Raw genomic sequence first — 14,150 nt, 5'->3', positions numbered from 1 at the left:
ATACAGAGGTACCTATGTATTTTGCAAATGTAAGTGAGAGAATGGAAATAATTTGCTGTTAGTTACATTGTTTGGTTTTGTTAACAAACTGATGACGGAGATGCCTAAGCCAGCGCCTTCCGTGAAGGGGTTTTGCAGGGAAGCAGAGCAAGCCCAGCGGCGAGGCCGCGGCAGCTCCACAGTGCTTTGTCATACTCGCGCCTTGCTTGACGGCCGGACACGGGCTCAGTCCAGTTGGTGGTCTGGGACATAATATCGAAAGCGCTTCACCACTGCGCAGCACCCAGCGTCCTGCCCGTCAACACAAGCAGCAAATCTTAAAGTAATAGAAGGCAATTCTAACAGCTCTTAGGCTGGGCGCTCATTAGTAGATCAAGCGCTCTGTTAAAAGCCCTTACCTCTTTTAATACAGTATGACCTGGGAAAAGTCAGATACCGTGCACACAACCACCTTGAATCAGCACAGATCAACTTAGGCGTTACTCATGCTTCACGTACTAACTACAGAGCATTCGGCTTGTCTTCAAGCTTCTCGTTTAGCCAGAAAAGTATCGCTGGCACCACTGCATCTGTGTACCAGAAGTGCTTTCCCCCCTCTTTCTGGATGGAAAACGAAACAGCAAAATGCCACTCGCATCGTTGTGCCCATTAATAAGTCCTCCACGCACATACAGGTTACTTTTCCCGTGACAGTTTTGCAGGGATGCGATCGCTCCTGGCACAGCACGAGTCCCTCGCCCCAGGCCTGCCGGGGGGACCCGCAGCAGCAGAGCGGGGCTGGGCCGTGCGGGCCGGCGGCTCACACCGCCCCGGGGCAGGCGGAGGAGACCTCCCCGGCCCAGCTCCCGGGCCGGGGAGAGAGACGCGGTGCCAGGGTGAACCCTCGGCAAACCGACACGGGCGGCTTTTCGGGCAGAAAACTTCTGCTGGGGAGCGGGGCCGGGGCCGGTCTTTGGGCACTTCGTGCCCCATCAGAGTGGACGCCCCGCCCGCACCCGCACGGCCAGGAGATCTCAGCCCCGCGGGCACCGCTCGGCCGGGGCCGGGGGCCGATGCCGGGCCGACCCTCCGCCCGGCTGTCAGTCTGGGCGCGGGAAGGGAAGGGGGCCACCGCCGCCGGGGAGGGAGAGCGACCCGCGCCTGCCGCCCGCCCTCCGGCGCGACGGAACGCGGGGCGGCTCTTACTTGTGCAGGAGCTGGGCAGGCTGGGCGCGGCGGCGGCATCCCTCGCCGGGGGCCCCGCTGCGGGCATCCTCTCCGGCGGGTCAGCGCCGCGGGGCAGCCGGGGCCTGCTCATGGCAGCGGGCGGGACCATGCGGGGGCGGCCCCGGAGCGCGGGTGGCCGCGCACCCTCGGCGGCCGCGGCGCAGGAGGGAGGGAGGGGAGGGACGGGAGGAGAAGGGAGGAGGGGGCGAGAGAGCGGCCCTGGAGACAACCGCACTCCCCTGCCGCCCCCCCCGGGCTGGCGGCGGCGGACAGGCAGCCCCTGCCGCTGAGCCCGCCTGGGGGGGCTGCGGCCACCGACGGGGGTGGCCGGCGCTGCGCGGCCCCGGCGGGCCGAGGAGGGGCGGTGCGTGCCCCCCGCCCGCCCGGCCCCACCTGGGCGCGGGGCCCGTGCCCTTCCTCCTCCACAGCACCTGCCTGGAGGGAGGGACCCGCGCCGAGGCAGCCAGAGGCTCTGCCCCTGTCCCCGCCGGGCGGGGTGGCCGGGGAGCACCTGTCCGGGGCACCTGGCCCTGCCCGGGGGCGAGAACGCGCGTAGCAAAGGACGGACTGTACAGCGAAGAGCGAGCGGCACCGGCCCCTGCGCGCTCCGGCAGCGGTTTACAAACATCGAATCTCTCCCTTTCCCAAGGGCAGGGGGAGAAGCACGCATATGGTTCTAATCCCTCGCCGGTAGCACCTCTGCAGAAATGTTATTAGTCATTTATCAGACATAGGTTCTGTCAGCTGATACAAAACGGGAGAGTGTCCCCTAGCCAACAATATAAACCTTCTCGAGTAACAAGTCATCTCTGTAGCAAACCCCAAGTCTGGGCCCAACTAACATGGGCTTTTAATAAAGGATGTCTATCCTGGGCTACCCCCTTCCAAACACATACATGAGCAGGATCAAGACCTACCCGGGAAGGCTTTACCCACTGCTGTAATAACACAGGATTAAGGAGTGGAATTGCATAGCATGATGACAGTGGGACGAAAAGTTTTGCCTGCCCATGTTTTGGGAGGAAATTTCAGGTGCCCAGTGAAGCAGAAATTGTACACTTGTTCCAAATAAGTAACACGGAAAATGTTCCTTCCAGGTCTTCCCGCTTCCTTTGTAACGTGCTCTATTAGAGAGGGCTGAGTCAAGGACCATTTCAGTTCTTGCTCCTGCTCTGCCTCTCCTTGCCACACACCCTCCCCTGGCACACAGACTCACACACGCACCAAGGAAAGCAGAAACATCCTGGCTTCTTTGAAAAATTAATCCTAATTCAGGGGAAAGATGAATTTTAAAGGGGGTCAGGTTTCCCCCCTGCACCTGGCATAGTCATTTACAAGTATGTAGCCTTCTAAATGGGAACAAAATGCCACCTCCGGTGACTGGAAAATTTTAAGTTAGTTGCATTAATCACGTACTTTGCACTTTGCAGATGGAGAGCACCAACCAGGTGCAGGGCAGTGGAGAATTGAGCTGCATTTCGGCTGCACAGCTACTTAATGGTAACGTAAGACCAAATGCACCTTCTAAAAATGAATGGCAATTAGTACTTGTTTAGACATATGTACTTGTGCACACTATATTCTGAGAAATACAAACAATGAGGCTTCACATTCTTTCCCCAAGGAAGGAAATTTTGCAATATTATGGGTTTTCTGGTTCAGTAAGGACCAAATGGTGGCCAGCACTGTGTAGCTACAGGAGCAGTAAGGTCTGACAGACAGGTGAGGCAATGCCTGGGAACAAAAATTTAGGATGCAGGGCCATCTCTGCCCAAAGTTTAAAGCAAATCTCAGGTGCTCACTGATCATTCACAGAAAAAGCGGCTTTGTGTGAATTTCCTGAGCAGCAGAGAAAGCTCTCGAGAGACCAAGTGACAGCCCTTTCTGCTGCCTGTAATTATTTGAGGAAGTGAAAGATGGTGACTCATGGCTCAGAGGGCAGCAGGAGCACAGCTATGACACTAATGCATGGCCCTGGATTAGAAGGTGGATAGTCACAAGAACGTGTTACTTCGCACAGACATATTACATCACTTGTAAAAATGGATCGAGTGTGTTTTACTAGGCACTACTATTTCTGCACTTAATGCATCCAGTGTACAACTCAGCATTCAGTCTCAGCATGGGGTCCTAAAACTCTGTGAAAGATTTTCTCCATTCATTCTAATGCCACAGTCCTTATCCCCATGTCTGCTTCTTGTCAAGGTTTTTTTCTCTTTTTCTGCCATGCCTCAGTGTTTGGCTTGGCATGATCTGCTGTGGCAGATCAGGAGCACTGACCCCTCACTGCCAGCTGGTCCCTGCCTTACCTCAATGCACCAGCACAAGGCTCACTCAGAGGGTGTCCTACGGTGAAATAAATGGGAGGGTGTGAGCAAGCACAGTCTGAGTAAGGTCCACGGACCCTCTTATTCAAGAAATCATCATAAGCAGTTTTCTGTCCAAGACTTACAGTATTTCTGGAACGCTGCCATAAGAACAGTGGCTGGGCCAAACAACATAGTTTTAGGGTCTGGTTTTGGCAGTAGAACTGAACAAGTGCAAACTGCTACACAAGATCCTATTCTCCTAATAGTGAACATGGTTACTTATGCACATAGAGAAATTGTATCTGTATGTTTTTTCCCTCAGCTAGAGTCATATTCTGTATTTGTGTAACTGTCAGCTAATGGGAATTTTGTCAATGATACTGGCAAAACGCTGACGTTCCTGTTGCTGGCTTCCTATGTATTAAATATCTATGATTTTAGATTAAAACTGTTGATTTTTTCCAAAGTATCTATGCCATGGGTGAGTGCTCATGCAAAAAAACAGTCCTAGCAAATAATTTCAGCTGAGATTAATATGCTTACTGCATCTCCAAATACAACTAAATAATCCCCATGTTTTATAATGCCTTTTTGAGGTTTCCAGTTGTAGGAGTCTGCATGCTAAAACTGAAATCCTGATCTAATTGCTGTTCTAATTTGCATGAGGACAAATCAAAAGCAGGTCTCTGGTATAAATGAACTCACATCCCGAATACTACATTTTTAGGAGGTAGATTAACAGCAGAACCCAGGAAAAAGAAGACAAGCATAAATTAGAAAAGGGATGGAGATGGGAACACACAGGATACTGTGTCCCCAAATAGTTCAGCATCAAATAACAAAATCAGCTATAATTTCATTGCTTTAAGAGCTCAACTAACCATAGAATTACACAGCAGCAAGGAACCACATCTAAGAATAAAAGACTATAGCAAGTCAATCTGCCTATTAGTCTGAGTAACACCTATTGTTGATTCGTGCCTGAACCTGCTATTCTGTGGCCTGAAATGTAATATTTTATGAATCAATTACCTTAAATGTAATACTTTGAAAATTAATATGTAATCATCTCTCCATTATCAGGGAAAAGATGTGGTTGAAAAAAAAAAAAAAAAGATGGAAAACCCAGGTAACACAAGTACCTCTGGGCCAGGGTTGGCCTGGCCACAAGCCTTGTTCCCCAGTGTAAGTGCCCTGCTCGCTTAAGCTGCAAAGCGCAGAGCTAGCCAAGGTGCCACTGCATGTGGAACATGGCTTATCCTCAAAGTGGGTGAGGCACCCAGACAAAGCAGAGAATGAACTCTGTTTTTCACTGTTACTACAGTGCACAGGTATTTTAATTCACATTTATAAAGCGTGATCTAGATAGTGTTGTGATGGTTCTGCAGAAGCAATAGTCATTAAAATACAAACATGATTTCATATAGAATGAGATGTCATCTCTTAAATAGGATTGAAGTAATATAAGTATCCAGTTGCAGGAATAAAAGACTTCATCTAGGAAGAATGGCAACATCATACTCCTTAACACACTGGAAGGCGGCAGGAAAGCGCTCTCTTACTTGACTTCCAAAACTAATGAAGGAAAATACCTACAAAGTCCAGAAAAAAAAATGAAAAAAACTTCAGACCTGGCAGATTATGATTATTAGCATATTAGCTTTTCCCAGGTGATGCTGAACCCTTTTGTTTCTGGAGCTTGCTGTACATGTTTTCTTCCTGTTCTCTCTGATTGTTGTTTGGATAGAGAAACTGAAGACTGAAGCAGAAATTCACAGTGCCTGGGTGTATGAAATCTGCCTTTTGGGTAAGTCTCTATTTACTTTTATTGGCTTCTCCTAAAAAATATTTCAGTCGGCACCACTTTTCACTTGTTTGTTTTCAGTGATTTTCTTTTCACTGTGTGTGAATGGCAACAGGTGGCTAAAAGTGGTAGGTTCTTTTGCAGTTGCTCTTGCTTTGCATTTTCCTGCACCTGTGTGGGCTGAGCTGCCCATGACTGCACGTCAGTGGAATGCTGGTGCACAGAAATACTCAGGGTACATTTACAAAGGACCAGGTAAAATTCAGCTCAAGTTGCTTTATAAGCAAACAAGCAAACAAACTAAATTTTCTGACACTCGAAAGCAGCAGAAAGTTTTCTAATGGTTTGAAAGGAAAATACAGGGGAGATCTAGTCCTTTAGAAGTATTTGGCTATAAAGCAGATGGTTTTATAGGAGAACAGCATCACCTGAAGAATTTGACTAAGCAAAGGTTAGAAGCAAAATAATCACCCCCTGAACAATCAGAAAATGAAGCTTATTAATGATGCACTGAGAGAGACAGCCTTGTTACAGACCTGAGAAAGGTGAAAGACAGAACTCCAGGGCTGGACTGATTGCTGCAGTGTGCAGATCATGTGCCTTCAAGATTCAAGCAGGTCAAGATGCAGAAGGATAAGCTTTGGAGACAAGCTATCAGACATTCAACCATGGGAGGCTGAGACTCTCAAATATGCTGGGGCAGCCAGCTAATGAAAGACAAACACTGCAGAATTTTAGTCCTGATGCAGAACAATGTGGAATAAATTAATGCTGTCTTTTTGTGGTTACTGTGAAAAGCTGTGTATTCCCTCAGCACATCAAGCCTGTGACAGTACAATCCTCAATTCACATATTATAAATTTAGAAAACATTAGAATGCGCAACTGATCATACCTAGGATGTTTATACACTCTGTTTGATCCCAGAATACTGGCTTATGTCATTAAGGGCTAGTATCATGCTCCTTTCTAGCTTCAGAAATGGCAAATGCTTACCATTTTAACTACTTTAGCCAACTTCTTAAAGAAAAGCAAAAAGTAATTAAGGAAAGAATAATGGGCACAGTAAAAAATGAGTGTTAAACAACTCTGAGGAACAGCAGGCTTTTAAAAAAATCCTTGATGTTACTTTCAGCTCTTCAGATAACCAAAATATGCATGTTAATAATCCAATTTATCTTTCCATGCCCTCACTATTACATACTTCCATTCATTTCATAGCATAACTGATCTGCTTCCACTCATCCTCACTTCTGTTTCTCATCCTTCATGACCCCAGAAACACAAGAGAATTAACAGTAATTGCTTGTTTATTTGTTTACCCCACTGCTTTCTAATGCATGGATGGGGACTTTTTCTTCTCATCCACAAAGTTGTAGTTAATAACTAGTACCCCTTTACTATTAATAAAAATACCTGTAATTAATATATTCGGTACAGATTTTACTTCAGTAATTTTTGATTTATAAGAGAGTAGATTAGAAATAATATCCAGCCCTTAAAAAGCTTAATTTGCAAACTTTAAATACCAATTCCTCTTTATGTACATACAAGTTCTATGGATATATGCATTGCTGAAGGCAAAGTCTAAGCCTTAATGGTTTCCTTCTCCGTGATAAAACACTGATTTCTGCATAACTGCTGAGTACTATTTGATAGGGATAAATACCACTGATGCACAAGAACAAACTGGACACAGATTACAAAGATGTTTTTATATTTTATATGAAGATGAGTGATTTCTAAAAGTATGCCTAAGTAGAACAGTACCAAACACTGCACAATTTATACAGCTATAACTGATGTTTGGCTGTGGTGATTTTATCAATTTGTAGAGCTGGCCCTTGTTCACCAAGAAAAATTTTAATTTTGTTGTCAAAGTCCTGCATGAATTTTGCTTCAATTTTAGTATTAAAACAAAGCTCACTTCACTTAAGGATGTGCTTGATTATTGATAGTTCTTATACACTGCTACTGATGCCGGAACTGCATGGACTGAGCTGAGCATTTAAAGCATCTGTGGTTTAAAACAAGAGTGTGTAGTTATCAATAAAAACATCTATTTCCTTAAGGAACACTGTCCACGGGGAGTTGTGCTTGTCATGCTGTCTCCAACACAGAACAAGATTTATTTTCTCATAATTATTTTTCTGAGTAAAGTTTTCTCAGAACTACTTAGCGGAAAGATCTGGTGACTGATGGAGTTATCATACCTAAGCTCTGCTTTGATGTTCTTAGAGCCCAGCATGTGGTGGACAGTAGGAAAAGATAAATATCACTGAAAGTAGCCAGGGATGAGAGACCCTGTCAGGAAGGCTGGTCCGGACTAAAATGACTGACACGTGCTGATCCGGCCTATGGCAAACAGATCTATTCCTGGGGCCTCTCACTTGTGAAGGATGTTCAGCAGGACTGAGTTTTTGACAGGCCACTTGTGCAGGGCCTGTCTGCTGGCGTGAGCTGCCGAGCTGCTCTGCCTGCGGGAAGGTGCAAAGCCCTTGCGGAGCGAAGGGCAGGGCTGCAGTGCCTCCTGACGGACCGACTGACCTGCCTGCAGGGCTCCTTCCCCTTGTCTGCTGACAAATTGCACAGCTGTGGTGTTACATGTCAGCACTTGCAGTGCGGATCTCCGGAGACAAACCAGGAATGTTCTGCATGCCAGACAGTGGCGCTGAGCCATTACATTGAGACAACCTTCTTGAGGGAGCCGTGGGCCCTGAGTGAACAATAAGAGTGGGGAATCCACTGATGTTTTGACATGCAGCCCTGTAAAGAGAGGCAGCCCAGTGCAGCAAGACCAGACCTACAGCTGAAAGGAAAGATGTCTTGCAAAAGTGTGCCAAATCCATGCAGCATTTGCTGCACAGATACTACACTGATTTCAAACTCGCGCGGCATTTAGATAAGGTAGGTAAGTCTATGTGTTCCTGAAGTCTGGGGTATGCTTTCATCAACATTCATGCTGAGCCTGAAGTTGTTTGATGATGTTTATCATCATCTGGAATGCTTCCAGTGGAAAACATGATCTTACTGATCTGGAATCTAGCTCAGCTCCTGCAATCTATATATTCAGAGTAAGAGTCAACAGGGAAATTCACATTGACATTTGATGCAGAGAAGCAAAGGACTCTGAAGTTACCTGAAATGATCTGCTCACCTGTTGAGGGCATCTTCTAAAATTAGCCTTTCAGCTCATAAACTACAGTTCTTGCTTTTCTCACAGAACTACCACAGCTGTTAACCTGGTCCTTCCCCTTTAGAAAAACTAGAAGGGCTTTTAAAGTCATATTCCTATTGGGATTCTGAAGAATATCCGTAGGATTGCAGAATTAGATTTTGTAAATAATTATCATAGGGACTGAGAAATGGCAAAGCAGTCTTGATAGACAATTGTGGAGGGGAAAATTGTTATCTGTGATGACAGATTAGTTTATTGAAACTTCTGCCACCCAGGATACAGAAATGATAAGAATAAAAAACATTCTGACTTGAACTCTGGAGGGCTTCTCCTTTGTTACTCCCCACTTTAATAGTAAGTTTACCTCTTTCTTTATTAGCGTCTTGTGGGAAAGGGCATAGAAAACAAACAGCAAAGACAAATATTGGGATAAAAAGAAACATGAATTAAAGAGCAAAAACTCATGGTCCCAGGTAACACAGCAAAAGCTTCACCATCTCAGAAAATAATCTTAAAAGAAAAGTAGTCACACACTGTAAATGAGGCTACAAGGAGATGGATGCACAGCTTCCTGGAAACCTGCACTCACAGCTGGTATGAGTAGTTTGCTGTCAAACTAGAAAGGCGTATAATTTGGGAATCTGTAAGGGTTAAGTCCTTTTCCTATCTTGTTATTCAACAGTCTGGGTAACAGAACAGATCACACATCTGAAACACGCATGTGGGGTAAAGTGCTGTAGGCAAATTGGAGCAGAGCAAGAGTTTTCAGAATGATTTGGAGAGATCAGAGAAACTGTCTGAAAAACACGGGATTCAGCTGAACAAGGACAGGTGCTAAGTCCTGTACTTAGGAAGAGAAAATATTGTCTGGGAAAGTACAGGACTAGACAGATAACAGTTGTTCTGAATAGGACTTGGGGAGTATTACAGAGGATCAGAGCTGAACATGAGTCAACAGTATCATGCAAAGATGGCATCCATCAACCTGAGCTGTATAAATAGGAGTTTCATCTGACTAATAATTATTCCCTTATTTTTCTTGGTGGTGGTAAAGCCTCAGTAAGAACACTACATCCAGTTTGGCAGTGGTATCTAAGTAGGAATTGGACTGAGAAATTCAGAAGAAAGGATAGAACTAACAAAAAGCCTACAAAAAAAAAAAAGGATGACAGAAAGGGCATTGTTTGGTCTAGAAATGAGAAGACTGAAAGCAGAAAATAACCTTTAAAGAAGAATGGAATAAATTGGTTATGATACCCAGGGTAAAGAAGATGGAAGAAAGTAGACTTAAATCACAGCAAGAGAAGATTAAAAGAAGAGAAATTCAGATTAAAATTGTAAGTAAATGAGAGAATATGCCAAATTTTGAAACACCTGACACTATCAGTTTTAAAAATAGGTTACACAAAATATCCGTCAAGAATGAGTTAAACATGATCCACCTTCGGGGCAAGAGATATTCCTAGGTGTCCCATTTTCCAGGGTTGTGAGCAGACTCTGGGATGGCAATGAAATATGCAAATCCCTTGAAAAGCAAGAAGTGCAGAAGTTGATATATCTTGTGTTTATTGCAGGTCCAGCAATTCTTCACAGTCCTCCCTTATTCATGAGGTTTGAAGATGGCCAACGATTTATAATAAATGGTATGACCATGCATCTGGAGAGGGCCTTGAAAGTGATACAGACAAAGTAGAGAAGAAGAAAAGGCCATTTTAGTGGAGATCACACAAACATTTTGAGTGTTTGTATTTGTACTTGGTAAGAAGGGAAGTCATAGAGTGTCTCTAAGAAATGCATCACTCTCCCAGACAGAGAAGCCATTGCAGGCACAGACCCTGAACAGAAAACAAGATTTCACACATGGACTGTGCCTTAAATTCAGCCCCACCTAGGAAGCCCTGAACTGGAGCCTAAGGAAATCTCAGTTTAACTGATGCTTGTTTAAATCCAAATTATTAAATATTTTGGCTAATAGGCAGTATCTGTTTAAGCAAGAGCCTCAAAGAAGACATATCTCCACATACAAAATATAAAATAAACATGATCATATTAGGATACTCCTCACTTAAAGAATCTTGTCTGAACAGAGTCAGATGCTTTAATACAGTCAATAGACCCAGCCCCTTTTCCCTCCACTGTTAAAAAGAGATGTGTGATGAGAATGTATCTAGTAATCCCAGAGTGAAAGAAGTGGCATAAAACCCACCCATCAGTCTCAGTCCACAAAGTTTTGACTTGGACTGCCCTTGGCTGTGATAACACATCATTACTAATCTTCCAAATATTACACACATACAATCTGGAATGCAAGAACTACCATACAGTCTGCAAACAGACCAAAGCAAAGCCCTTGGATTACTTCCTGCTTGGGATACAAAGAAAAACAAAAACAGCCTTTGGCCAGGAAAAGTCTTTACTTAAAATCACTTATGAAATTAATTCTGATTTCCAAAAATGCTCAGTTATAAAACTGGGAAACCTCACAGTAGTTTCCCTGAACCTAACAACATACAAACAATTTTAGGCACTGAAGCTCCCTTAGCTTTAGTAATTCACAAGGAAATTAATTAGGTTGTAGTTACAAAACATAGACTTTTCAATTTTTTTTTCTCTTTTTCTTTAGCAGGGCACCTGCAGAACAAAAAGCTATAAAAAAGAAAAAGCAACTTTTAAAATCATACCTTTCCTCTTCCTTTTTCTCCCCTTTCCACTTGTTTTTTCGTAGAGAGCTTGACATTTCACACAGTTTTTTCCAGTAAGCAGATCACTCACCAAATATGCAGCCTTGGGCAAGCTTTGTCAGTCAGCTCGTGAAGAACTCAGCCTGTAAGAAAGGTAACACTCCTGAAAGAATTATATCATTCATCTTGATTTTCCTCACAGTCCCAGTTGTGTCCTTACCCTCTCAGAACACACACTAAAAGTGTAGCAGCGTCAGACATTGCAAGTGAGGTCACATGCTCGAGAGAAGTGAGGAAATTTCTCAGGACCTCTGTGATATAAACAAAAGCCCAGTGATAAGGTCAGGCAGAGGGAAGGTAAGACAGAACCCAAAGGGGAAAATTAAACCTGAGTAGTTCCAGTTTGATAAAATTGTAAGCAAATTAAAATAGGTTCTTAGTAAAGAGAAATGTCAAGAAAGTCCAAACTCTTCCTCTGCCTTTTCACAGGATGAATTTGAACTACAGGTTCCCATCTCTCCAAAGTTACCCTAATTTCCAGTCTTCTGAGTTTCTGGGACTCTCAGTAGGTATCTTCCTTTTGTATTGAAGCTACTTTAGCTAACATAAACATATAGAAGGCAAAGCAGCAGGAATTCGGTTCATATGCAAGTCACCTCTCCTTAAATCTGACTCTGGTGAAGCTTTCACAAGATCAGTGATTATTTTTCTTTCTCTTTGTTTTGGAATAAACATGCAAGTGTAAAACAACTTCCATCAGTTCTCAAAATATTCTCATAAAAATTGTTTCTTGGATTAAGCTGAAACAACATAGAGCTTGGCCAATGACCAGAAGCAGTTCTTTGGATGCAATATTTTCTTCCAGATGACCGTTTTTAATATCTGCAGCTAAACTATCTGTCCTTTTCTAAGACATGATTAGAGAATAATGAATTATTCAGTTCACATTGTGAAAAACAACTTTCTAAACTTTTCATCAAGTAATTCTCACAATGGAGAAGAGACATGAAGAAGGCAGGCAATCCAACCAGCTGTCTTAAAGATTTGCTTTTTTCGTGCCTATTATAGAGTAGGAGAAACAATGGGGGGGGGAAAATAGTTTGTCAGTATGGAAGAAGTTTGCAGCCCACTTCAGTACAAATGGGCATCAGGAGTTTGCTCACGAGATACCTCTGTCTGCCTTGGAAACAGCACCCAGCAGACAAGGCAGCCATGGACTCTTCCTAGAAGGCCCAAAGTGCAAAGGGGATACAGGATTTGTAGGCAGTGGGAACTAAAGCTGCTCATCTTACACTGGCTGCACCTTGCTGGTATCCCAGGGAGTTGGGGATGAGGTAGGGAGATACAATCACTCTTAATCTTAACCTGAGGTTCAGTGGAATCATTGCTAGAGATCTGCCAGAGGTAGGCAATGAGCTCCCTAGAAATTCTGCTTCACTGGCACAGATCATGGTGCTCAAACAGTGCAGTGTGATAGCATATGTTTATCCTCTCCTCAACTGTATTTTCCAAGAAATCTCTACTGCTCTGTTCTTGATGTAGACAGAAAAAGCCAAAAGCCCTAATTAACTTCTAACTGATCTTTCATTCACTTCATTTTGTAGCACTTGCAGCCATTATCACAGCCTGGAGGACAATATTTGTTAGATATGTTAAAGTAAGGTGACACCAGCCTCACTAGGTAGCCTCAGACAATCCAGGAAAATGTCAGTAAACTTTCATCTAGTAACAAAATAATTTCTAAAGAGGAGATACAAAAAAATCTCAGAATTTGGTGGCTCCTTCTCTCTGTCCTCTGTGACTAAAAGTTTGGGGAAAAAATGCATTATCTGTGTTGCATTTCTTTAAATTCCATCTTTTTTTCCTGGTAATTCTTCTGCCTTTCTAGTACCCTGTAGAAAAGGTTTTCTGAGACATCTGAACCATCTCCTGCTTTTTGCACATAGGACTTGGATGAGCCATCAGTGACTTGGTGTGATCCATGCCCAGCCCAGGCTGAGCGTGTTCATCTGAGAGCTGCTAACACTCATCCCAGCTTCCCAAACTACAAGTGCTGCTGAAGGTTAGGGCAATACAAGGCACAGGGACCGTGACCCCATCTCCTGCTGACAGCAGCAGCCTTCCTGCTGGGCCCTCTGAAGGAGAAGAGTGCTGCATTAGGGTGAGGGAGGAGGTGGAAAGGTGCACATTTTGCACTTTCCTGTTTGGAGCACTCAAGAAGGAAAGTAGGACTGGGATCCAGAGGGAAGGAAGTAATTCCTAAAAATAGACAGAACTTAGGAGGTGAAGGGTGGAAGGAGCCAAGGACTGGCTGGAATTCCAGACTGGGGTCTCTGAGGTATCACTTGGCAAAGCAGTAGCAACAACCGACCTACCAAACTGTAGGTAGTGAGTATCAGCTCCTCAGAGCCTTGAGAGGCATTCAGCACTCACCCCCAAGGGACCTGGGCTGAACAGTGATGAACTATTAAAGCAGGAACACCATCCTCGATCTGGGATTCAGCACAAACAGGCAATTCCAATGTGATCCCAGAGACACAGGGATATGTTCATATTTTTTAAACCAGAACAGATGTCTAAGGCTCCATCCCACAAGGCACTGCCTCGCTCTTGTAGCTTGCAGAGCCTTTTTGACAGCACCAGAACCACTGTGAGAGCTTATGAGAGGTTAAAGCAGCCAGAAAGATCCAGCCCAGGGGTCTGAGTGTGCTGCACTCACCAGGAACCTCCATCACCCCAAGGAAGTGGCCCCAGTTACACAAGTTACAGATGGCTCTGCCATTCCCCCAGGCAGTGAGAACAGATCCCCTTTCCAAGGGAGCATCCACATAAAGGTAAGGCTGCATGACAGCATATTGTAAATGATACAATAAATTGCTTAACAGTAGCATATTGTTCCTTTGAGGTGTCTGCTTCGTTATTCCAGCTGGTGGCGAGTTTATGCTCTGACACATGAGGATTGGTGGCCCCTGG

General features: G+C 44.5%; 1 long non-coding RNA gene across 1 annotated transcript; it reads left to right on the top strand.

Annotated features, from left to right (window-relative positions):
- The first annotated feature begins 2,632 nt into the window (after nucleotides 1-2,632).
- LOC108639036 lies at nucleotides 2,633-11,721 on the top strand. Its single transcript, XR_001920226.1, has 4 exons — nucleotides 2,633-2,706; nucleotides 5,263-5,322; nucleotides 10,071-10,139; nucleotides 11,667-11,721. It is a non-coding gene; the product is annotated as an uncharacterized LOC108639036 (long non-coding RNA).
- The last annotated feature ends 2,429 nt before the right edge of the window (nucleotides 11,722-14,150 follow it).

This window comes from Manacus vitellinus, unplaced genomic scaffold (genome assembly GCF_001715985.3).
Source record: "Manacus vitellinus isolate BGI_N305 unplaced genomic scaffold, ASM171598v3 scaffold_15_pilon, whole genome shotgun sequence".
NCBI classification, from domain to species: domain Eukaryota; kingdom Metazoa; phylum Chordata; class Aves; order Passeriformes; family Pipridae; genus Manacus; species Manacus vitellinus.
Note: the sequence above shows the minus strand (reverse complement) of the source record. Positions and strands in the feature narration are given on the sequence as shown.